At 41.5% G+C, this 24,730-nt stretch overlaps 1 long non-coding RNA gene and 1 pseudogene across 1 annotated transcript in view; both read left to right on the forward strand.

Moving 5' to 3' along the window:
- The first annotated feature begins 11,301 nt into the window (after positions 1–11,301).
- Positions 11,302–12,573, forward strand: LOC100764260 (annotated as a pseudogene).
- Positions 12,574–15,627: 3,054 nt separating this feature from the next.
- The window catches only part of LOC118238305, a 35,199-nt gene continuing 26,096 nt past the window's right edge, over positions 15,628–24,730 (forward strand). Inside the window, exon 1 of the long non-coding RNA XR_004768198.1 lies at positions 15,628–15,876. This is a non-coding gene — a long non-coding RNA (uncharacterized LOC118238305). The remainder of the gene's footprint in view (positions 15,877–24,730) is intronic.

The following is a 24,730-nucleotide window of genomic DNA, read 5'->3' on the forward strand; positions in this document are numbered from 1 at the left end:
TTTCAGAGACGCTGAGTACTTTCCCAAGATCCCACACCAAAGAAAGGCAAGAGGTCCAAATCCAGGTTAACAAACTTGTTCCTGAGCCTTTGGGGGTGTGTTCTGTGGCCCCTGAAAGTGCAGACAATTTCTTGTTAGAGAAAAGATGAGGGCGGGGAACGGGTGAGGGAACCAAGCTTCTAGCTCCAGGATGGAGACCGGAGACAAACATTCTATCACCCTAGCCCCAGTGTTCTCACCAAAGGTATGAGAGGGTAGATTTAAATTGTTCTCAGGGCAGTTCTGCTCTCTGACAGTTTGGGTTTCCACGTCTACTTTTATCAAAGGCATCCAACAAAAGAATCAAATAACAGGAAGGGTGAGCCACTGGCGGGATCCTTCCTGGGGTCAAGAGTCCAGGAAAGGCCGTAGACAGTACTACAAGGTAAACAAACAGAGATGGGTGTTCATTGCACCCGTTCTGCAGTACCTGACTTTGCCGTCCAGAAGCTCTGATCCTGGTCTTCCATCATGAGTCTCCTACGTCCCCTAACCTGTAAGGTACCTGAGGCCTGCAATGCTGGTTGCTGTCTAGCCTCACAGATACCTCCTTTCACAAAGTATTAGAAGGTGCTCCTCCAATGTGGATAGAAATGGACTCATCCTAGGATATATGATTTGGCAGAAAAAGAATGGGCCAATTCTTCTGCTTTTGCTTTTTAACCAAATGTTCCTATATAGTTCATGACTTACACACTTCTTTGACCTTGACTAAACCTGTTTAGATATATGTCTCACCTGGTTAGAGTATACTGTAATTGTCTAATTTACTTTTATTCAAGCTTTGACCCTGCATCCCCATATACCAAGCATAGTGTATCTCATCCTAGGCACTAATTTAGACTTGGTGAGCATCAAGAAGCTAGCCACCAAAACACCAAACAATGAAATTAAAAAGTGGGGTGCAGAACTAAATAGAGAATTCTCAACAGAGGAGTCTGAAATGGCTGAAAGACACTTAAGAAAGTGCTCAAAATCCTTGGCCATCAGAGAAATGCAACTCAAAACAACTCTGAGATACCACCTCACACCTGTCAGAATGGCTAAAATCAAAAATACCAATGACAATCTATGCTGGAGAGGATGTGGAGAAAAAGGAACACTCCTCCATTGCTGGTGGGAGTGTGAACTTGTAAGACCACTCTGGAAATCAGTATGGCGGTTGCTCAGAAAAATGGGAATCAGTCTACCTCAAGATCCAGCCATTCCTCTCTTGGGTATATACCCAAATAGTGCATGCTCATACAACAAGGACATATGTTCAACCATGTTCATAGCAGCATTGTTTGTAATAGCCAGAACCTGGAAGCAACCTAGATGCCCCTCAACTGAAGAATGGAATTGAGAAAATGTGGTACATTTATACAATGGAGTACTACTCAGCAGAAAAAAGCAATGGAATCTTGAAATTCGAAGGCAAATGGATGGAACTAGAAGAAACCATCCTGAGTGAGGTAACCCAGTCACAAAAAGACAAACATGGTATGTACTCACTCATATATGAATTTTAGACATAGAGCAAAGGATTACCAGCCTATAATCCTCTTCACCAAAAAAAAAAAAACTAGGAAACATGAAGGACTCCTGGGGATAAATGGTCCCCAGGAATGGGAAGTGGCATGAACTCCTGAGCTAATTGGGAGCATGAGGATAGGGGAGAGGGAGCTGCCACAATAAGAGCAAGAGAAGAGGAAATGGAGGAGCAGAAATATTGAGTTAGGGGAAGAATAGAGGAGAAAGAACAGGATGAGAGATACCATATCAGAGGGAGCCACTATAGGTCCAAGAAGAGATCTGCAACTAGGGAGATCTCCAGAGACCTACAAGGATGACACGATTTGACAATCCAGGCAATGGTGGAGAGGATAACCTAAGAGCCCTTCCCCTAAAATGAGATTGATGACTTCTCTTTATGCCATCTAGAGCCCTCATCCAATGGCTGATGGAAGCAGAGACAGACATCCACAGATATACACTGAGCTGAAATCTGGAATTTAGTTGAAGAGAGGGAGGAATGAGGAGCGAAGGGGTCTGTACCAGGTTGGAGAAACCCACAGGAACCGTTGGCCTGAACAAGGGAGAGCATATCAACCCCAGATGCTGTCTGAGAGGCCAGTACAAGTCTGATCCAGACCCCTGAACATGGATGTCAATAAGGAGGCCTCTGCACTCCAGGGAGCCTCTGGTGGTGAATTAGTATTTTTCCCTGGTGCAAGAAGGGACTTTGAGAGCCCATCCTACGTGAAGGGTTACACTCTGGCCCTGGACACGTGAGGAAGGGCCCAGGCCCAGCACAGGAAGATTTGTTGGACTTTGCAGAGGCCCTGTTGAGGGCCCTACCCTGCCTGGGAAATGGTGGGTGGATGGGGTGGGGGGTAGGTTGGGGGTTGGGGAGGAGGGATGGGGGTGAGGGGAGGGAGAGGGAGAGAGAGGAGGGACTTACATGTGAAACAAGCTTGTTCCCTAACTCGAACTAATAAATAAATTAAAAAAAAAAGACTTGGTGAGCATATAGATTAATGCACAAATGGATGAGAAATTGTGTTGTGATTAATATCTTTTATCTCATGGATTCCAATTATTACTTTGACTATATCTCCTGTGTCTATATTCCTTTCACAAAGGTAACAGGGGGTAAAGTTTGGATATTTCTAATTATCTATCATTAATTGTGAGAAGCCATGCCCACCATACATAAGTACCTACTGTATGTCAACTAACTATAGGCCCTCATTATGTATAAACTAATAACATTCCACACCTCTCTTGAATCTCTTCTTTCCACCAGATTGAAAATATTTCTAGTACATAGAAAAATCAGCCCATGTTTTCATGTTTCTGAGTTGAGGTAGTCCAGGTCGTTTAGCAGGTAGATGTCATCTCAATGTTTTCTACCCAGGAGTGGCCATTCAGATTTGAACATATGAAATGAAACCATCATTAGAGATGCCAAGTTTTAAAGGAGGGAGGAACCTCAGAAGTTATTTGATCAAAATCCCCATTGTACAGTTAATCAAAGGAACTGAAGCAACTAGTCAAGCACATTTTAGAGCGAAAAGATTCAAACTCAAATCTTGGGATTTGAGCAACTTCTTGTTGTGCATCCATGAAGTGCTGAACACTCCCCCCTGCTGTGTCACGGCTCTTCTTAGTAATAGTTTAAGAATCCACATTTACAGGTGAAGAAACTGGGGTCAGAAAGTTGAATTAGTCATTGCAAGGCCTCCTGAACACAGTCTCACAGCTTCCAAAGCTAGTACTTAAGCTCTGGTCTGCCTAGGGCTGCAGATGGGGCATCTTCCACGACTTCATGTATAAACACCTCTGGCCAGACAAAACACTTTTCAGGGCACAGCATCATAAAGCCTGACTATTTTCATCTTCCCTACGCCTATATTACCAAGCAGTAGTCTGTGGAAGTGAGGAGACAGCCGTGGTTGAAGAGTGGGAAGGGGCGCAGTGTTTATTTACACATTTACTGAGCATATGTGCTGGCATAATACCAAGAACTTTATGCAAGTAACTATAGTCACTCCCTACCATAACCAGCTGAGTAGCTGTTGCTGTCCATATTTTAGAGACATAGAAATAAAATCGGAGTTTCAGCCAAAGCCATAGATCTGTTTGATTCAAAGTTTCATATTCTAAACACAATGACACCTTGTTCTATAATGAATTGGTCTCTCTTCTACCTACAGTGAGTCTATAAGTGGAAACAGACTTGGAATACACATTGATAAGCTGATGTGATTTTCACAAATTCTACAGTAAAGTGCTAAATAATATCTTATTCTTGAGGTGGCCTATGGAATAGAGGCACTTGTTGTACAGGCCTGGCAACCTGAGTTCTATTCCCAGGACCCACAAAAAGAATAACTTAGTCAATTAAGGCCCATTCAACAGAAGGAAAAGCATGCTTTGTACCATAAACTTGGCCAACTACCTGGGACTTGTGAGGTCATAGGTCTTAAAAGAGAACATTTTCTCACCACTTACTAATCCTAAATAATGCCTAACTGCACCCTAAATTCTTAACCTTATACCCACATCATAACTCTCACCTCTCATCAGGAGCTTCTCTCTACAGAAGATAGAGATCATTGCAGAAAACCACCACTGTTCAAAATGTAGAGAATAACTGAATATGCGGTTGTGTTGTAGATGTATTCCTTGGGGCTGGGCACTTCATAGCCATGTAGGGCTGTTGGTTGCTTCCCTCCTTTGGGTTCTTTCAACCTTGTATGGTGCCTTATGCTACCATGACAGCTAGTCCTCAGGGAGGAAGTACTGAAGTCAGTTCCAGCTCAAGGTCCTCTTGTGGGCCCCGTGGGAAGTACATGGTGTTTTTGGCAAAAGGGATTTTCCTTCCACCTCTGGGGACAACCAAAGGCAATAGGAATAGCCTGCAATGTTTTGATGTTTTGGGAGGTTATTGGACAACTTGACCAACAACTCAAAAGAGGGCTTCTCATGCCTGGTGTTGCAGTTTTTTTTTTTTTTTTAGGTTGGCTTTGGTTCTTGCAGGGAGCACTGTTAGCCCAAATGGGAAAATTTCATTTAATGTATATAAATGTATCCTTATACATGACATATTTATGTATACTATAGTTTTTAAGGTAGCTAATAGGATGACTTTTTCAAACATCCTTACTGTTCTTTCACCCTCTTTCCTCCTTTATTTCTCCCCCCACCCATTTGAAGCCTCCCTGCCTTTTCTCTCATCTCTCCTGAGCAGATTACTCATACCCTGCTATTGCCATTTGCTTCTCCAACCTCTACCCTGGCAATAGGCCCTTTACACTTTCCTGGTTTCTGCAGTGGTTCCAGGATATGTATACAGATCTGAAAATTTGCAACTAGGAGCCTCCAATGAGAGAGAACAGGTGGCGTTGATCTTTCTGGGTCTGTGTCTCCTCATTAGTATGGTCTTTCCTAGTTCCACACCTTTGTCTGCAAAGATTATTTTCATTTTTCTGTAGAGCTGATCAGTATACCACATTTTCTTTATCCGTTTGTCTGTTGAAGGTCATCTACATTGTTTCTATTTCCTAGCTACGGTGAATAGGACAGCAATGAACATGACTGAGCAAGTGTCTGTGGAGTAGGATGTCAAGTCCTTTGGGCATATACCAAAGGAGTGGCATAACTGGGTCATAGGGTAGATTTATTTTTAACTTTTTGAGAATTATCCACATTTATTCCATAGCAGTTACACCAATTTACAACCCCACCAATAGTGAAAGAGGGTTCTCTTTTCCCCCACATCCCTTCCAGCATTTGTTGTTTTATTGTTGTTAACCTTTACCATTCCTATTAGAGTGAAATGAAACCTCAAACTCATTTGGATTTGCATTCCCCTAAATTTATAGGGACACAGAATATTTTTTAGCCATTGTTTTCCTGTTTTGAGAATTCTATTCAGGTTCCTAATCCATTTTTTGAGTGAGTAATTTTTTAATTGTTTCTGCTTGTTCTATATATTTTCTGGAGGTTAATCCTTGGTCAGATATAGATCTGGAAAAGATTCTCTCCAATTATGTGGGCTTTCTCTTCACCAGTTGATTGTTTCTTTAGTTGTGCAGAAGCCTTTTTAGCTTTATGAAATCCCACTTGTCAACTTTTGGCCTTAATTGTTGAGCAAATGCAATTCTAGTCAAAAAGCCCTTTACTACATCCATGTCATATGCTGCACTGCCTAAGTTTTCTCCTAGCAGTTTCAGGGTTCACTTTAAGTCTTTGATCCATTTGGAATCAGTTTTTGTGCAAGGTGATAGATACCAGTTCGATTGGGGAAGTCCTTCTGTATATATGTTTCTCTTATTGACTGATGAATAAAATGCTGTTGGCCAATAAGGCAAGAGGATAGGTGGGTCTAGGAGACAAGGAGAATTCTGGGAAAAGTAGGCAGAATGAGCCTGCCACAAAGAATTGAGATGCTGCCCAAGAGTAACCACATGCCAGGGCATTATGGGGTAAGCCACAGCCTTGTGGCAATACATAAATTGATAAAAATAGGTTAATAATTAAGACAGAGCTAGCCAATAATTAGCCCTAGTCATTGGCAAACAGTTTCATAATTAATGTAAGTCTTTGTGTGTTTATTTTGGGACTCAAGGGCAGTGGGACCTGCCAGGCCAAGAAGCTCCAGTAACACCAGTCTAATTTCATTCTTCTGCATGTGGGTATCCAGTTTTCCAAGAACTATTTGGTGAAGGTGCTTTTTCTTTTCTCCAGCTTGTGTTTTTGGCATAAGGGTCAAATATTAAATAGCTGAAGTTACGTATACTCTTGTTTGAGTTTCTGCTTTTGTCCCATTGACTTATATGTCTGTTTTCGGACCAGTCTTATATTGTTTTTAATTCTCTTGTTCTGCAATATATCTTAAGAATTGAAATAGTAATCCCTCCAACATTGTTCTTTTTGCTCAGGATTGGATCAGTTATCTGGGTTCTTTTGTTGTTCCAAATGAATTTTTCCCAATTTTAATTTTTTTATTTCATTTTACATTCTAACCACAGTTCTCCCTCCTACCTCTCCTCCTATGCCCCTCACCTCTCCCCTAGCCCACCCCCAGCCCACTCCTCCTCACAGGTAAGGGCTCCCATGAGGAGTGAACATAGTCTGGCCAATAGGTTAGGGGAGGGCCCAGCCTCTCCCCCATGTAGTAAGACTCAGCATGGCATCCTACCATAGGGAATGGACTCCAACAAGATAGCTTGTGTACTGGGATAATATTGTGGTCTTACTGCCACTGAGAGTATGGTATCCCATCCTAGGAATGGGCTCCAATAACGTAGTTCATGTACCAGGTTTGTGTCATGGTCCTACTGCCAGGGGCCCCTCAGCTAGTTCAACCTTTGCAACTGTCTCCCACATAGGGAGGGGATAGTTTGGTACCCTGGAGTTTCCACGAGCTTGGTTTAGCTGTCTCTGTAGATTTCTCCATCATGATCTTAACACCTCCCTGCCCCCACTCATATATTCCCTCCTTTCTGTCTTCGACTGAATTCCCAGAGCTTTGCCTGGTTCTTGGTTGAGGATCTCTGTATCTGGATCCATCAATTATTGGATGAAGGCTGTATGATGACAGTTGGGGTATTCATCAATCTGGTTACAGGGGTAGGCCAGTTCAGGCATCCTCTCTACTATTGCTAGGAGTCTTAGCTGGGGTCCTTCTTATGGATTCTTGGGAGTTACCCTAGCACCAGGTTTCTCCCTAAGCCTGCAGTGGCACTCTCTATTAAGATATCTCTTTCATTGCTTTTCCTCTGTATGCCTCCCCAACTCAGCCATCTCATTCCCTCCTATTTTCATCCTTCTCCCCTTCCCCTTACCAACACCCCTACCCCCAATTTGCTCTGTAGATCTCATCTAATTTCCCTTCCCAAGGTTACCAATGTGCCCCTCTTAGGATCCTCCTTGTTACCTAGCTTCTCTGGAGCTGTGGATTTTAGTCTGGTTACATCTAATATCCACTTATGAGTGAATGCATACAGTGTTTGTCTTTCTGAGTCTGGGTTACCTCACCCAGGATGTTTTTTTCTAGCTCCATCCATTTGCCTGAAAATTTCATGAGGTCATCATTGTTACCACTGAGTAGTACTCCATTGTGTAAATATACCACATTTTCCTTATGCATTCTTCAGTTGAGGGGCATCTAGGTTGTTTCCATATTCTGGCTATTATGAATAATGCTGCTACGAAGATTGTTGAGCAAATGTTCTTGTAGTATGATTGAGCATCCTTTGAGTAAATGTCCAATAGTGGTATCACTGGGTCTTGAGACTGATTCCCAATTTTCTTAGGAACTGCCATACTGATTTACAAAATGTCTGTACAAGTTTGCACTCCCAAGAGTAGTGGAGGAGTGTTCCCCTGACTCCACATCCTTTCTAACATAAGCTGTCCTCAATATTTTTTATCTTATCCATTCTGACAGGCGTAAGATAGTATCTCAGAGACGTTTTGATTTGCATTTCCATGAGGATTAAGGAGGTTGGACACTTCCTTAAATGTCTTTTGGACATTTGAGATTCTTCTGGTGAGAATTCTCTGTTTAGTTCTGTACCCCACTTTTCAATTGGGTTATTTTGTATTTTGATGTCTAGTTTCTTCAATCCACACACCCATGAATACCTGATTTTTTGACAAAGAAGCCAAAATGGTACAATGAAAAAAGAAAAACCTCTTTAACAAATTGTTCTGGCATAACTGGATGTTAATATGTAGAAGATTACAAATAAATCCATATCCATAACCATGCACAAAACTCAAATCCAAGTGGATCAAAAACCTTAGCATAAATTCAGCTACACTGAACCTGACAGAAGAGAAAGTAGAAGGTAGCCTGGAATGCATGGGCACAGGAGACCATTTCTTAAATATAACACTAGTAGCACAGACACAGAAAAAAAAACAATGAATAAATGGGACCTCCTGAAACTTAAAAACTTCTGTAAGGCAAAGGACGCTATCAATAAGGCAAAACAATAGCCTATGGAATGGGAAAAGATCTTCACCAACCCCACATCTCCAAAATTTATAAAGAACTCAAGAAACTAGTTTCCAAGTGAATTTTAGGACAGTTTTTTTTTTCTATTTCTATGAAGAATGAGATGGGAGGGCATCAAATCTGTGAATAACTTTGGCAAAATAGTTATTTTCACAATATTTATTCTACCAGTTCATGAGCATCAGCTGTCTTTCCACTTTCCAGTGCCTTTTCATTATACAGGTCCTTCATCTTCTTGGGCTGTTTATTCATAAATACTTTTTATGGCGTTATTGTGAATGGGAGATTTGTGATCTCTTTATCTATGTTGTTGGTGTATTTAAAAAAACTGGTTTTTGAGTACTCCCACATTGCTGAATTTGTTTATCATTTCTATAAGTTTTCTAGAATTTTTGGGCTCTCTAATGTATATCACCATGTCATCTGCAAATAAGGATAGTTTGGCTTCTTTCCCTATTTGTATTCCCTTAATTTCTTTCTATTGTCTTTTTGTTCCAGCTACTATTACTTTGAGTACATATTGAAAAAGAGTAGGGATAGTGGACACTACATATTGAAAAAGAGTGGGAGTACACCCTCTGTTTGTTTGTTTGTTTTGTTTTTAAACAATTTAAGAAGAATAGACTGTGGGTCTTTGAAAGTCTAATTAAATTATTGCTGTGAATCTATCTGGTCCTGGACTTTTTTTTTTTAAGTTGGAAGGCTTTTAATTACTATTTCAATTTTCCCATTTGTTTTCAGTCTGTTTAGGTTGTTGATTCTTGGTTTAATTTTGGTGGTTTGGATGAATATAGAAATCTATTTCTTTTAGATTATTTTTAGCTTAATAGAGTACAGGTTTTTGAAGTATTCTCTTAGAATATTCTGAATTTCTTTGGTGTATGTTGTAATGTTTCCCTGTTAATTTCTGATTTTGTTGATTTTGGTTCTCTCTTTCCTTTGTTTAGTTGAGACAAGAGTCTGTCAGTTTTCTTTTAGATTCATTGATCCTTTGCATTGTTTTTTTTCCCTTTGTTTCTATTTTATTAATTTCTACTCTGATTGTTATTATTTCTTGCCAACCACTGGGTTTGGATTTGGTTTGGTTTGGTTTTTTCCTCAAATTTCGAGTTGCATAATGAAGCCATTTGTTTGTGCTCTTTCTGATTTTTTTTCAGCATAGGCACTCAGAGCTATAAATTTCCCTCATAGGACTGCTCCAAATGTGTCCCAGAGGTTTAGCTGTATTGTGGTTTCATTTTCATTTAGTTCCAGGAAATGTTCTATTTCTTTCTTTCTCTCTTTCTTCCTTCTTAGGCCCATTCATTACTGACTAATGAGTTGTTTAGTTGACATGACTAAGTATTTACTAGAGATTTTCTTCCTTGTCAATTTTAAGTTTATTGCATTGTCAGGTAGGACACAGAGAGTTATTGCATCCTTTTTTTTTTCTTTTTTGGTTTTTAAAGACAGGGTTTCTCTGTATTACTTTGGAACCTGTCTAGGAACTCACTCTGTAGACCAGGGTGGCTTTGAACTCACAAGAGATCTGCCTGCCTCTGCATCTGCTGGGATTAAAGGTGTGAGCTACCAATGCCTGACTCTTTTTTGAATTTTTACAGTTTTGTTTTGTGTCCCAGGAGGTGTTCTATTTTTAAGAAAGCTTCCCTATGCTGCTAAGTAGAATGTGTGTTCTTCAGTGTTGGGTGAAATTCTCTGTACATAGCTATTAAGTCCATTTGGTATATGATATGAATTGATTATGATATTTGTCGGTTTATTTATTTTTGTGCAGATGACCTTTGTATCAGAAAAAGTGGGGGAATTACTATCACCTACTCTTAATAGGTTGACATTAATCTGTGTCTTTAAATCCAGTAATGCTTTTTTTTTCTAAATGAAATTGGGTGCACCAGAGTTTGGAGAAATAAAAATTATATGCAAAAAGACAGAAAACAAGCGGGTTAAATGACAGATGTTAGTTCAAATTGCTATCTAAAACTATAAAGATTGCAACAGTTTAGAACTGACAATTCAGCAGAAGAGAATAAACAGTAAATTAGAAGATCCATAAAACTTGCATATATGAGTACACAACTCACTTTTACTACCAATGTGCAAACTTTCCTACAAATAATACCAACTTTTGTGTTACCCTCAAAAATTCATATACAGTCAGTAAGCCATTCACAATTATGAGAATTATTTCTAATATATAAAAAAATAAACAGGAGAAGGCTGAAGACTTTATTGAGGGCACTCTGTTGTTCTTGCAAAGGACTGGATTTTTGTTGTTGTTTGGTTGGTTTTGTTTTTTTTTGTTGTTGTTGTTGTCTTTTTTTAAACCTACATCTATTTGGCTCACAACTTTCTGTAACTCTCGTTTCAGTGGATATGACAACCTCTTCTGGCCTCCATGGATACCTGCAGGCATGGCACTCACACATACACATAAAAAGAAAATTGAATCTTTAAAATTGTAAAATTTAAATAAATAGGACTAATTTCCTTAAGTGTTCATTTTATTGCCCTTTATCTACATATTACACCCAGAGACACATGTGGACATACACATGCCATGGTGCACATGTGAGGGTCATAGGACAATTTGCAGGAATTTGTTCACTTCTTCTAATATGTGAATCCTAGAGATTAAATTCCAGTTGTTAAGCTTGGCGAAAATCACCTTTATTGATAGTCATCTTACCTGCGCACAGTGTTCTCATGACTCAGAAAAAATAATTGGGGCTAATCCACTCCGCTGGCCCAAGATGGCGGTGCCAGAGTCGGTGGCCCAGCTATCCATAACACTGAAGGTACAGGAATACCTGACCCTCAGGGTGTCCTATGAGACACTGAATAAACGATTCCGAGATGCCCAGAAGATCAGGAGACCAGCCATGCCACCATGGTGGTATCTGAGCTTGAAACGACCTTGAGTAGTTGCCCAGCTGGGGACTCTGTGGTCAGCCTGCTGGATGGTGTGGTGGAGAAGCTGAAGTTCTCAAGAGGAAGGCAGTAGAGTCCACCAGGCTGAGGATGAGAGTTCCAAACTCTGCAAACGTAGGATCGAACACTTCAAGGAGCACAGCAGAGACCAGCGACCAGCCATCAGCCATCAGCTTGTGGAAACGGAAGCACGTGGACCACATGATGGTGGAACATCTGCTGCGCTGCGGCTACTACAACACAGCTGTGAAGTTGGCTCGCCAGAGTGGCACTGAGGACCTTGTGAATATTGAGATGTTCCTGACAGCCCAAGAAGTGGAGGAGTCCTTGGAGAGGCGTGAGATAGCCACCTGCCTTGCATGGTGCCATGATAACAAGTCCCGACTCTGGAAGATGAACTGCCTGGAGTTCAGCCTCAGGATTTAGGAGTTCATTGAACTTGTCCCTCAGAACAAACGTCTGGATGCTGTGAGACATGCAAGAAAGCCCTTCAGTCAGGCTGAAGGGAGCCAGCTGGACGAGGTCCACCAGGTCATGGGCAGGCTGGCCTTCCCACCAGATACACACATCTCCCCATATGCGAGGACCTTCCGGACCCAGCCTGGTGGCGAATGCTGATCCAGCAGTTCTGATAGGACAACTACCGACTGCACCAGCTAGGAATCAGCTCCGTCTTCACCCTCACCCTGCACACTGGGCTCTCGGCAGTCAAGATACCACAGTGCTGCAAGGAGGACGACAGCTCCAAGCCCCTGACTGCCCTGTGTGCAGCCACTCTCTGAACAAGCTGGCACAGTCCCTGCCCATGGCTCACTGTGCCAACTCCCGCCTGGTCTGCAACATCTCTGGTGACGTGATGAATGACAACAACCCACCCATGATGCTGCCTAATGGCTATGTCTATGGCTACAATTCTCTGCTTTCTATCCCGCAAGATGATAAAGTTGTTTGCCCACGAACCAAAGAAGTCTTCCACTTCTCCCAAGCTGAGAAAGTATATATCATGTAGGCTCTGTGTTGCCATGCGCACACCTCAGGCCAGAGCTGTGGCAGGTGGGAGCCATGCCATCCTATCCTGACCCCTAACCCCAGACCCCAGCCTGCCTTGGCGTTTGTTTCTTGCAATCAAAGATCAATGAGCAACAACAAATACTCTTAGAAAAAGAGGAAGTAGGATTTAGTATGTCTGTGCTTGAGAACAGCGTTTGATTGGTAGGATTTTGTAACTTAAGTCTACTGATGCCTCTGCAAGTTCTTGCACCTCTCAAAAGAAACTTTCTCTTCAGTGTGACCTGAACACCAAGGAAATCCCACAGCATCTCAGAAGTAGGAATTGGTTCATCGGTTATTTCCCTGTGTTTCTCCATTTCCTTCCTTTTGCTAGTGATGGGACTCAGGGGAGCTTAAGGAGCAGGCTGGTTCTTTGCCAACTCCTGTTGGCCACAGCCTGGGCAAATTGCTGGCCACACCAGGTTGGCTGCAGTGACTTGTGACATGGTGCCGATGCCTTTCCTGTCTTCACTGTCTAGCTGCTGCCAAAGCACCATGCACCTCATATGCCTTGGCTACTGCTTGAGGAGGCTAAGCCCACATGGCCAAGGTATCTAGGGCTGTGTCTATGCACAGGTTCAATATGTCACCTTCCAGCACCACCTTACCTCCTGCTTTGAGAATGTATTCACAGGAAAGCCACTGGACGGAGTTTCTGCAGAGGCCTTGCCAGGTGGTTCGTAATCCTAGAGTGTAAATGCTTTTCATTACAGAAACTGATAGTTGAGCTAAAATAAGCACTGACGTGTTTTCAGAACAGATGAACCATTGTAATTCATATATAACCATATTGTAGAGGTTTGTATCTAGCACTTAGTTTTGCATGTTGATTAGTTAATGAATGTAAATGTAAAGCGTGTTAATAAAATAGCTTTCTATTTCTCAAAAAAAGAAAAAGGAGAGAAAGAAATGGAAAGGACTATGAGAAGGAAGAAAAGAACAAAAAAAGAAAACAAACAAACAAACAAAAAAAAACAGATGCTAACCACAGATGAACTTGGGGATGGTGTTATTTACATCTTCCTGCTCTGGTCATTAGAATTTTGAGTAATTATGGAGATATAAATGCAAATTACAACACAAGCAGATCAATCCCATTAGTCACATGTAGCCACTAAGAGTTTTTATCATTGCTGAGAGATCAAGATGGAAAATTCACACTATAATCTCACTGTACGCAATTCATAATTCGTTATATGTTATTTATTAGGCTTAAACCACAACAGGAACAGAAATGTAATTTTATGCAGAATGAAGATGGGAGTTTTAAGGGACCTAACTCTCAGCGTTTTCTCTAGCTGACAAGATTAAACAGTCTTGCTAAAACTTCCTTTCTTGTCTATAAATGAAAAGTAAGATTGTTCATGTAAAACAGCATCTCTAGCAAGAGGGTCAGCAGATGGCATCTGTTATAGCCACAGGATGATGATTATAATGGAGAACTAGTTTGTACACCACTAGCCTCCTTTGCAGAATCAAACAGGGCTGGTCCTTGCTGATCACTGCTTTAGAAGAGATCACCATCTCCCTGTTCCAACACGTGCAAAGAATGGTTTAGCAGTTCTGCTCAAGTTCAAAACATTGATCCAGCACTGACATTCAGGTGGGGAAACTCTTTGGCCTTCTATTTCTTTGTTGAGGGAGAACATGGTAATGATGCTGCAGGTAGCAAGGGTGATCACGTGTCTGACTGTAAAGCAGCTCAGCCCTGCCTTTCTAGCTCAGAGTTGCGGTATTCATCTCCTCAAACCACCCAGCAGAGTTCAAAGAAACACAGTAACCCACCCATGCCATAAGGCATGGCATCAAGAAGACTAGACGACCAACAGTAGGCTCTGATATATCCCATAATTGCTTTAATTCCCTAGAATCTCCAGAGTCCAATTTCTTATTATTTTACTAACAACAAGCTATGTGCTCACTATCCTAGGTCATAAAAAGTTTGTGCAGTGTTTTCTGTTTCCTGGGCTGTCGGATAACAATTAACCTGCTCTGTTTCAGCTAATCCCATCTATAAAATAATTATTTTCATCACAGTATGGAAATTAAGAAACTTAAGGTTCAGGAATGGTTGATCAGGGTCTCTAATCCAAGACTGTCTTTTAATGATGATGTTTGTCACGTGCCACCTCTCTAGGAATTATTTTGCAGATGGTAGCAAAGATGTAAAGTGGTCTATGCAAGGTCACTCAGAGAGTCGGTTTCCAAACTGGGATTACAATGTATGTTTGATCAGATCCTAAGTCACAGACTTCCCATGATACCATGGTACCTTCCACCAATATCTTACTACTAGTTTTACCTAAGTATCCCTTCCCTGAGCCCAGGGACTGCTATTCTCCCAAACTCTTTGGTTGGTGGTCTGCATCCATGCCTAACTCTTTCCATTTCTTTTCTTTGGAGCTGAGGATCCAAAGCCTGTCCTTGCTGGTACAATACCAGCTGTAGATGGACAGAGGTAACAGGTAACAGACCCCTTTGATTTCAGAGACTGCAGAGAGTTACCTCTGTATTTTAGTATGAGAATCAGGCTAAAGCATCCTTTGGTTTCAATGTTGCTAGGCTGCCCTGCTCCCAGAGTAATTTGCCTGAGGCCAAGAGGAAGCTCACCACTCGGTCTTCCGCTTTCACCCATCTATTGGCTCTGGCATAATAGAGATGCACAATGTCTTGTCTTCATGCCTGATCCATGGCAATGAGTGACATCACTTCTTATTATATTTGTGCATTGTAAAAGCAGCATGCTCATTAGGTTTTCTCCCACTGCTATGACACATCTGTCCTTTTCAAAGCAGAAGCATAGAGGGAGTTGAGTGGTAGATGAAGTACTATACCTGGTACAAGTACAAATAAAAACCCACTAAGGTGCTCAATGGATGTTACAATCAGGCTAGCTTTAGGATAAAGGTCTCTATTCAAGCTAAGGGGTTTGACAGAGGAGAAGCAGCCTAAGAAACAGGATATTTAAACACTTCAAATTGTTTTTGTAGAAGGGCTTTCCGCATCTCATTGGAAGAGCGAGTCATCTTCCTGTGTGGGGTGTTCTAAACTCAGTGAGTCAGGAGAAGGGTATTCAGATGTGACTGAAGCCACTGTGTACGTGCAAAGTCTGTGACACTGCAATTGCCCTTTCAAAAAGCAGAAGTGCTGATACATGGACCCCATAACTCAGACTCTTCTCCAGTCTGCCAAACAACTGGAGTTGCTAATGGCTCTAACTTTCTGGCCGGTGTGTGTGTGGCTGCTATAGCTTACCCAAAGACTGTTCAAGAAACCTCGTCCTCCAGGAATGCATCCATCTTTGTACTGGACTGTGTTTGCTGAAACTGGTGTCTGCAATGAGAAAGGTCAGTGGTGGTAGCAGGTAGCAATAACATGTTTGAGACCCACTAGAACTAGGCCTTAGCATAGGCTACAGCATTAGAAAGGGCAAAAATCACAAGCCAACATAAAACTATTTGTGTAAGGAGCAAGCTTGTTCAACTTTAGGAAGTACATACAGAAAGTCCAGAGGGGAATGCACACTGTTTCAACTTGTCAAATTGAGCAAGAGGCTACTTCAAAAGAGTTAACAAAAAAAGAAGGATCCCATGGCCTAGGTCTTGAAATGACCCTGCCCTGTGGGAACAGCCTGGCAGGGAAGTGTAAGAGGTGGAATCTCTCCCACCTTGCACACCAGAAGCTGGGTTTCAGCGAAGGTATCTATCGATCACCTCAATGGTTGGAAGCCCAGCGGTATTTGAACTCACATATTAGACCCCAAAGTCCAAAGACTACTTAGATTCTTAAAAATTCATTTTGTTCTGACAAATTGTGTCAAAAGTTACCTGTGTTCAATTTCCTTAGGACACAATGAATGAAAGAAGTGAAGGGTGAACGGGGTAGTCTTAGGTTTGTTATTTTCTGGGCACACAACCATCCAAGCTGCATCAACTTCCCTACCTATAAATGCTCAGTTCTGGCATCATTGATGAGCTTGTTAATGGAGGCTCTTCTTTACCTTTTGTTATTGACTATTAAAAGTACAGTATTCAGTCTTCCCTCTCTAATTCCATCACCCCGAAACATCTGTACCGACTGGAGCTTTGATGACAAGCATTGAAGCAGAGGGATAAACAAGTCAGTCCCCCACATCCAAGTAGTTGTATTCTGATGGGAAAAAAAGAAAATCTCCAAAAATGCCACCTGGTAGGATGGCACCGAGCCCTTGTCTTCCTGGAGCAGATACTTGCCGATATAGATACTGACCCAACTGTTTAGTAAGCCACAATAGGACACCACCTGCTTCAGAACCAGGGCAAACTGAGGAAAGGGAGCTTCAACCTTTGCATTTCATGGGGAAGCCACAGGAACTTTCTGGAATTGCACCCTAGGGCATTTGGGCCTTTTAAAATGCATAATTGTTGGGTAATTTATCATATAACAGATCTTGAGAACTCTGAAATCATCCTAATTCCACCCCCTCATTCTCTGAGTGGAAATTGAGAGCCCACATTGATGAGGAGAGAAGCAAAATTTTCTTTACCTGTACCTCTGCACCTCTACATCTTGTTAACTGGCAACAGTTATGTGCTACCATGTCTTTCTTCTACCTTTTTTCTTGAGACAAAGTTTCTCTGTAACTGCCCTGACCTGGAACTCTTTGTAGACAAGGCTGGCTTTGAATTCACAAAGATCTGCCTGCCTCTGCCTCCCAAGCACTAGGATTAAAGACATGTGCCACCACCACCCAGTTGTCCTTCTAGATTTATTCTATCACATCCAATCATACTCTAAAGTCTCATTCAGCTGGATATCAGTATGTAAGAATACTGGGACACTAAAAATGAAAGAAATCTCATCGATGGACTTATATCTAGAATTTCCCAAAGTGAAACTGTATTTATCTCATTGGCATAATGATATCTCAGCCATACTTAAAATATGCTATACATGGATGGCTCTTTCATAAAATATAGTTGCTATGGTTTGAAAATTTCCTCCAAAATCCATCTGTTAAACACTTGATCCCTAATCTGGCAGTGTTGGGAGATGGTGCCTAATAGGAAGGGTTTAGACCATAGGGTTATTGTGTCCAAGGATGGATTGATACCATTATCTTGGGAGTGGGTTCATTATTTTAGGATGAATTCATTATATGACAAGTATGTTCCCATCTTGTTTTCTGTCAACCTCTCTTTGACTTTCCGCCATGAGACAATGTAAAAGAGAAGTCCATGCCTAGTACCACCTCCTCCATCTTGGACTTGCCAGCCTTCCGGATGGTGAACTAATACTTTTGTCTATTATAAATTGCTTCATCAGTGGTACCCTGTTAAACCAGCATAAAAGGAACCAAGGCAGTGGTCAATGAAGACCTCCTGATCTAGTGTTTAGAAGACTCAGATTCAGATCAACTTTGCCAATGGGTCACTTTGAGTCACTTTTGACAATTAGTGAGTTGTCCTTAGTGAGTTTCTTTAACTCCTAAATGAGACAGTTGAATCCAAGATAAGCTTCATGAAGGTAAGAGCTTGATTTAATGCCATCTGCCCAGGGCCTAGATCTAGCCAGGCTCACACAGAGGAAGACTCAGCATACTTGTTTGGCATGTGAAATGGCTTCAAAGTGACTAAAAGTAAATACAGGACTTCATTAAATAATTCCCCCAAATCTCAAATTTTCTCTTCACTTTCATTAGCAGGATGAGTAAACCCCCAGCTCATCTGGCTCTTAGCAACCAGTGCTCCGGAGCTGTTCTGGTTGGGTGACCTGCCAGCTGTGCATTATTCTATGTACTCTAATATTATCGTGTCAGTATCACTCCCTCTCTGTTGTCACTCGTCAGGCCTCTTGCTCAGATCCACCCGCTCTGCTCACTTGTTGCTGAAAACACACCCCCACCCCTCCTACACACCCAGCTTGCTTATGCAAGGGAAATGGGAGACTGCACATCCTCCAGCCTCGTTGGGAACTGTAACAGGAGTAGAAGTTTACAGGAAGCAGGACTAGATAGTAATCCCCACAAACACCAAATCTGAGACTTGTAACCATTTTTTAAGAATCTTCTTAAAATGGGTTATTTCATTGTACAATGGCTTAAGCAAAACAGTTTTTAGAAAAAAGAGAGAGACCAATTGCTACAATTGATTATTCAGCCACTATCCAGAAGGTTAGTATAGGCCTCTCCTGCTTCATCTTCCCCACAGCCCTCCAGGCATCTACTCATTTTACAGATGAGAAAAGTGATGCTCACACGGTGTTGATGAACTTCCTAAAGGGATACAACTAACAAATGTTGCAAGCAAGACTGCTTCTTGGCCTCCCATTTGATTCCAACATTGCAATTTCCAAAGTCTGAAAAGTCTCAAAGACCTACTAAGACCAACACAGTGAGAAGACAACAAAATGGCAATTGCAGGCCATCCAGTGATGTGGGATAATACTCTTGTATACTGCAAAGATTGGTCACTCATATTGGTTTAATAAAATGTTGATTGGCCAGTAGCCAGGCATGAAGTATAGGTGGGGCAACCAGACTAGGAGAATTCTGGGAAGAGGAAAGGAAGAGATGCAGTCACCAGCCAGATGCAGAGAAAACAAAATGAGAATGCCATACTGAAAAAAGGTACCAAGCCACGTAGCTAAACATAGATAAGAATCATGGGTTAATTTAAGTTAGAAGAGTTTGATAGTAAGAAGCCTGAGGAATAAGCCAAACAGTTTATGATCTGTGTGTTTATTTGGGACTGAACAGCTGCAGGACAGGACAGGACAGGACAGAAACTTCCGCCTACAATCCAGTACTTTCTCTGCTCTATGTCTACTCCTAAAACTGAAATGGCCTCTTTTTCTCTTGCTCCAATACAGAATGTTGGCTTCAAAGGCTAGCTTATAAGGAGATGTTTGGCAATTACTAGGTGTGAAAGAGGTCATTTGCAATGGACTTTTCAGCTTGTTCAGTCTAGCCTTCATATTATAGATGGCAAGCTGAAGCATAGATATCTTCAAAAGGTTGTCCATTTACTCATTAAGAGCAAGATACAGCCTTGTCTAGTATGGCACACTACTCTTTTTTAAGGAAAGAGAGAGAGAGAGAGAGAGAGAGAGAGAGAGAGAGAGAGAGAGAGAGAAAGAGAGAGAGAAGGAAGGGAGGAAGAAGGAAAGAAAATAACATCGGCGTCTATGTTTGTTGCCATGAAGGTTAAATGATATAGTGTCTTTATGGTGCCCACTCTGACACATGATAGGCTCCACACACAGCAGATGCTGCTTGCTGACCCCTACCCTGACCCCTAGCCTTACCGCATGAACTTCAGTCTTTGTATTTTGGTAGACTCAGTAATGGCCCTTGCTTTATAAAACTATTAAGAAAATCAAACAAGTTCTTGGATGTGGCAGAGTTTTGTGCTGTTTACCACAAGTACTACCTTTGATTTTCTGAGATAGTCAGGTGTGGCATTTCAGATGTTCCCAGGAGATTTTCCCAGGTGGACAATGTCTAGATGATGTCAAGAGCTTCTTCTGCCCTTGGCCTCTCATCATTATAAAGATTTGAAACAGGAGAAAGAAGAAACATAATGAACAGAGAGCATAGGGGAAAAAAACACATCTCTGTGTTTTGGGGTTTTTTTGCCTTTGTAACCTTTTTTATTACAGATACTCATTGGTCCTTGTTGACAGCTCAGTCCTCTCTGTATTCCAAGGATGGATATTGATTGGAAGGATACAGAGGGACTGACCTTAACTAGAATAGGCTTGATTAGAAGGCAGATGCTCCCAGGTGAAGGGCTCATGATCTGGGAGATGACTGCATGCCCCAGTGTCAGGAGCCCAAAGAACTGGAAAGTTTACACAATATAGCACATGCTTGGATCACATATTAAATTATATCCACTTAAAGGAATCAGGGAGGCTCCACGTTTGAGTGACCAGTGCCTCACCATTGGAAGACTAACACTTTCCAGAAACACATTTTCAGAATAGAAATCAACCTTGCCCTTTATTCCTTCTTCCAGACTCCAAGTTTCAACATCCTTTTAAAAGATTTTACCATCACTTCAGGAGAATTGAGTGGGAGGTGAGGAAGTAGAAACAGGTTGCATAAACACACTGTGAGAAACTGACTTGTGAACAGAGAGAAAGAGGGAGAAAGGAGGAAATGAGACCAAAGAAGAGATGGAATGGAAGATTTTTCTCTTTCTTTCTCAAACAGAGACATGATGTTTTTCTAAGGTAGAAGAGAGCAGAATATTTATATATTTTCAGGGAATATCTGTGAAGAGGAAAAATTAAAACAGTTAGAGATGAATCAATAGGCTCAGGTTGCTGACAAGGCAAGGGAAGCTGGGTCTAGAACTCAGAGGGGCAAATGGCCTTTCCAAGAGGAGAGACCTCTATTCTGTCACAACAAGAGGGGAGAGAATAAATAAGGAAAGAAGGTGAGAGCCTGGTACCCTGCTTCTCTGAGTTTCAGTTCTCAAACCAGTCCTGCAAATAAGCATTCTACCTTCCATTTTATGGATGTGTCAACAAAATCCAGAGTTCATTTGAAATTGCTCTGGTTATGCAACTAGTCTTATTAATAAAATAGTGATGACACTCCTACAGTGCTAACTAGGAGCCAGCCTGTATTCTAAGAGCTTTATATCCATTATCCTTCTTAGCCCTAAGAGACAGGTACGAGTATTATCCTGAGTTTTCTATTCAAGAAACAAAGCACCTTGCAAGGCTGGATTATTGCTCAAGGTCCAATAACTTCAAAATAGAGTCAGTAATTGATCCCAGAAGTGTGACTCCAAGAGACAGGCCACCTCCTATAGGAAACAAAGTGGCAAAGGTTAAATGTAAACTCTCATTGTATAAAGGGATGAGTCTGGATGGAGGTAAATCAGCCTTTTGAGTTAACTTCTCTGTACTGAAACCCAGGTAAGATGTCTGAGGCAAGTAAAAGAAGCTCAGGTATGCCTTTAATAGACTTCATGTCTCACTGGCCCCAAATGGATAGCAGGCTTTCCCAACTAACTCCCTACAGCTAAGATGCCTCCATAATTGGAACTTGCAAGAACTCCATTTAAGAATGGTTTGACTTTACTAATCATTAATTATCCATTCATGGCCATGGGTGCTTCACCTAAGTTTCCATCCCATGAAGTAAATCAGTTACTGATTGCCATGGCATTTTGCTTGGCACTGGATCAGCACAAGACATAGAGAAGTGAAGTACATATAGCCTAGTGCTTGCACAGAAATAAACATAATCACACAAGTGTTGTGATGCAGGGCCACTTTATATAGTGGATGTGTTCAAAGGGTGATGGAAACAGAGAACCGGAGACTGTCCAGGGAAGATCTGGGGGACAAGCTCTACAGGCGACTCATCATTTTTAAAGAAATAAAACAGTTTGGCTGATGAACAAGGGAAGCAAGAGTGGCCAATATGTACAAAGTGAGGGAGCAAAGAAACAGATCCAGTCTGGAGGAGTCCTCAAAATTCAGTCTGGCATCAGTAGAGGTGAAAGCTTTAAAGAGTGGAAGGTGGCCCGAGAGTGATTAGGTCATGTCACAACAAGGACATAATCTCCAATCCTGCTGCCACCCTGGAAGCTGTTCTAGTACTGGTTCCACTTTACACAATAGGGGCTCACAGGATAAGTGGATGAGGAATAGACAGTAAACATATAATGGAATACTACTCAGCTTCAGAAAAGATGGACTCCTGCCATTTTCAAGTGAAATAAGCCACTCACAAAAAGACAAATGTCATGTGACTCAACACATGGAATCTGAAAAGAGAAGAAAATAAAATAGTGCTTACCAGAGGTAGTAAGGATAGGATGTAGGGATAGATAAGGAAAGTAAGCCAGAGAGCAGTAAGTTACAGTGATATAGGAGGAATGGGAGCGTGACCACAATGAATTCAAAATATGTATTGTAAAACATACAGAAGAAATATGTACCTGTGGTCACAGCTACTCAAGAGCCAAGGTGTGAATATTTCTTGAGCCTAGGCATTTGGAGTCAACCAGGAAAACTTCATGGGACCTCTCTGAATGTCAATCGATCAATCAATCAATCAATAATCAGTAAGCAAACAAAAAATCAGAAGCTCAGAAGACATAAAGTGTTCCTGTCAACTGTAGTTAGAGGCAGAGCTAGGATTTGAACCCAAGTTGGCCTGGTGCCCAGACCTATGCTCTTCACTATACCATAATGATTGCTCTTTTGGTACTGCTTCCACAGCTATCACACCCTATTTTGTAACAACACAAGAAGAAAGCATTTTCCCTATGGTGACAAGGAGAATGTCTTTCCAGAAACTAAGATTTGTTCCTTTTACAAATGAGGTTTGGATGCATTTTCCCCTGCTCATTATAAAGATTCACTTGCTACCCAAATAAATAATGAGGTTGTAGCTGTCTGCATTCAGCTATAGGAAGACACATAATTGTATTTCTTCCATGATGGAAGAACCAGCTGTGGCACTAATAAAAATGACTGCTTTTCAATTATTTCAACAGAGTAAATAATCCTCCCTTGTAGTTAACAGAAAATTGGTTTCCTACAGAGTTGACAGATCTAAGGGACCTCAGTGGGGGGAGGGGGGATGGAGACACATGGGAGTGAGAACTGAGCTGTTGTTCCTACTCTGGCAGTGTCCTCCCTCTGGGGATGTGCTCTGAAGGTGCTTTGGATGTGAAAGATAGTTTTGATTCCTTTGAGAATATTACCAAATCTGCACCAGGCTTTCTCTTCTCCAGTACTCACCCTTCTGGGACTAGTATAGGAGGCCCCATTGATATCTACAGCTATCTTTAAGACTATGAGAACATCAATGCTTTCCCGTCCATTTACTCATTTATCTCACAACTATTTTTAAAGAATTACAAGTGATTTTTTTAAAGTAAGCATTTACCATTTGTTAACTGCACTCTAGACTCCAGTCGGGGCTTTGGGAATAAATTTTAAAGCAACCATTGTTGCTCCAAGGTGTGAATAGTTTAACAGGGATGTAGACACATATCTCACTTTTGGTGGGCCTTCCAATAAGATTCAAGTCCTAGAGGGAAAAGTAGCAGTAGAGTTTTTCAAACTCTTGGCAAATAGGATGAAAACCTTTTGCCTCCAGCCGTTAGCTAGAGTTACAATCCAAAGCTAGCAAAAGATCATTCTGAACTGAAGATGATGTAGCTTTCTAATGCTAACAGTGAGAAATGTGATTCTACTTACAGAATCTTAGTGGACATGAGCCCTAATAGGAAGCAGATGAGATACCTAAATTGAATAATTCAGACTGTTTCTTTACAAAGGTGGTAGGGGGGTGGTGAACTACAAGGATATTGGTGGAAGGGACTCATCAAGAGTATGGAGTAACCAAGGGCTAACAGGGTTCAGGGCTGTTACCACTTTTAGGTTCAAAAGAATAAGGAGTGGCTTGTTTAAGAGAACCAGAGTTGGGAGGGAGGCAGTAGTGTGACAGAAGGTCAGCCTGAAAGGAATAGTGCTAGGTTTGACCTATCAGTCTGACCAGGGTGACCATACAAGGAAGGTGTGAAGGAAGCAACTTTAGTTAATGTTCTATTTCTGTGATAATGGCAACTCTTATAGAAGAAAGCATTTAATTAGGGTTTACTTACAGTCGAGAGGTTTAGTCTATTGTCATCATGGCAGGAAGCATGGTGGCATGCAGGCAGAGATGGTGGTGGAAAGTAGTAGCTGCAGGGAGTTTTACATCTTGATCCACAGGCAGAAAGAAGAGAGTGACACTGGGTCTGGATTGGCATTTGAAACCTGAAAGCCCACTGGCAGTGACACACTTCCTCCAGCAAGGCCACGCCTACTCCAACATAATCCCTGTCAAGCAGCACTGCTCCCTAAAGATCACGCATTCAATTAGGGGCCATTCTTATTCAAACCACTGCACAACTACCTTACCTCACTAGTCTACCAATGTTTGTCTTTCCTTCACATAGAAGGTGGCTTCTGCCCTGAATTTGACTAGGAGTTGGAATCTGTTAGATGATTAAGATAATGAGAAATGATCCAGGAAGAAAATTTGAATGAACAGGAGGTAGAGTTAAAACAGATCCTAAGAGATTTATATGTCATGAATAAAAGTTTGGGTATTGTAACCAAGTCCTTGGGAGCCATTGAAAGACTCTGTAGTTCATTTGTGTAAGATGTACTCAAGTACATATGTGTGCAGGCTCATGTGCATATGTA

The sequence above is a fragment of the Cricetulus griseus genome, chromosome 2 (genome assembly GCF_003668045.3).
Source record: "Cricetulus griseus strain 17A/GY chromosome 2, alternate assembly CriGri-PICRH-1.0, whole genome shotgun sequence".
In the NCBI taxonomy this organism is placed as follows: domain Eukaryota; kingdom Metazoa; phylum Chordata; class Mammalia; order Rodentia; family Cricetidae; genus Cricetulus; species Cricetulus griseus.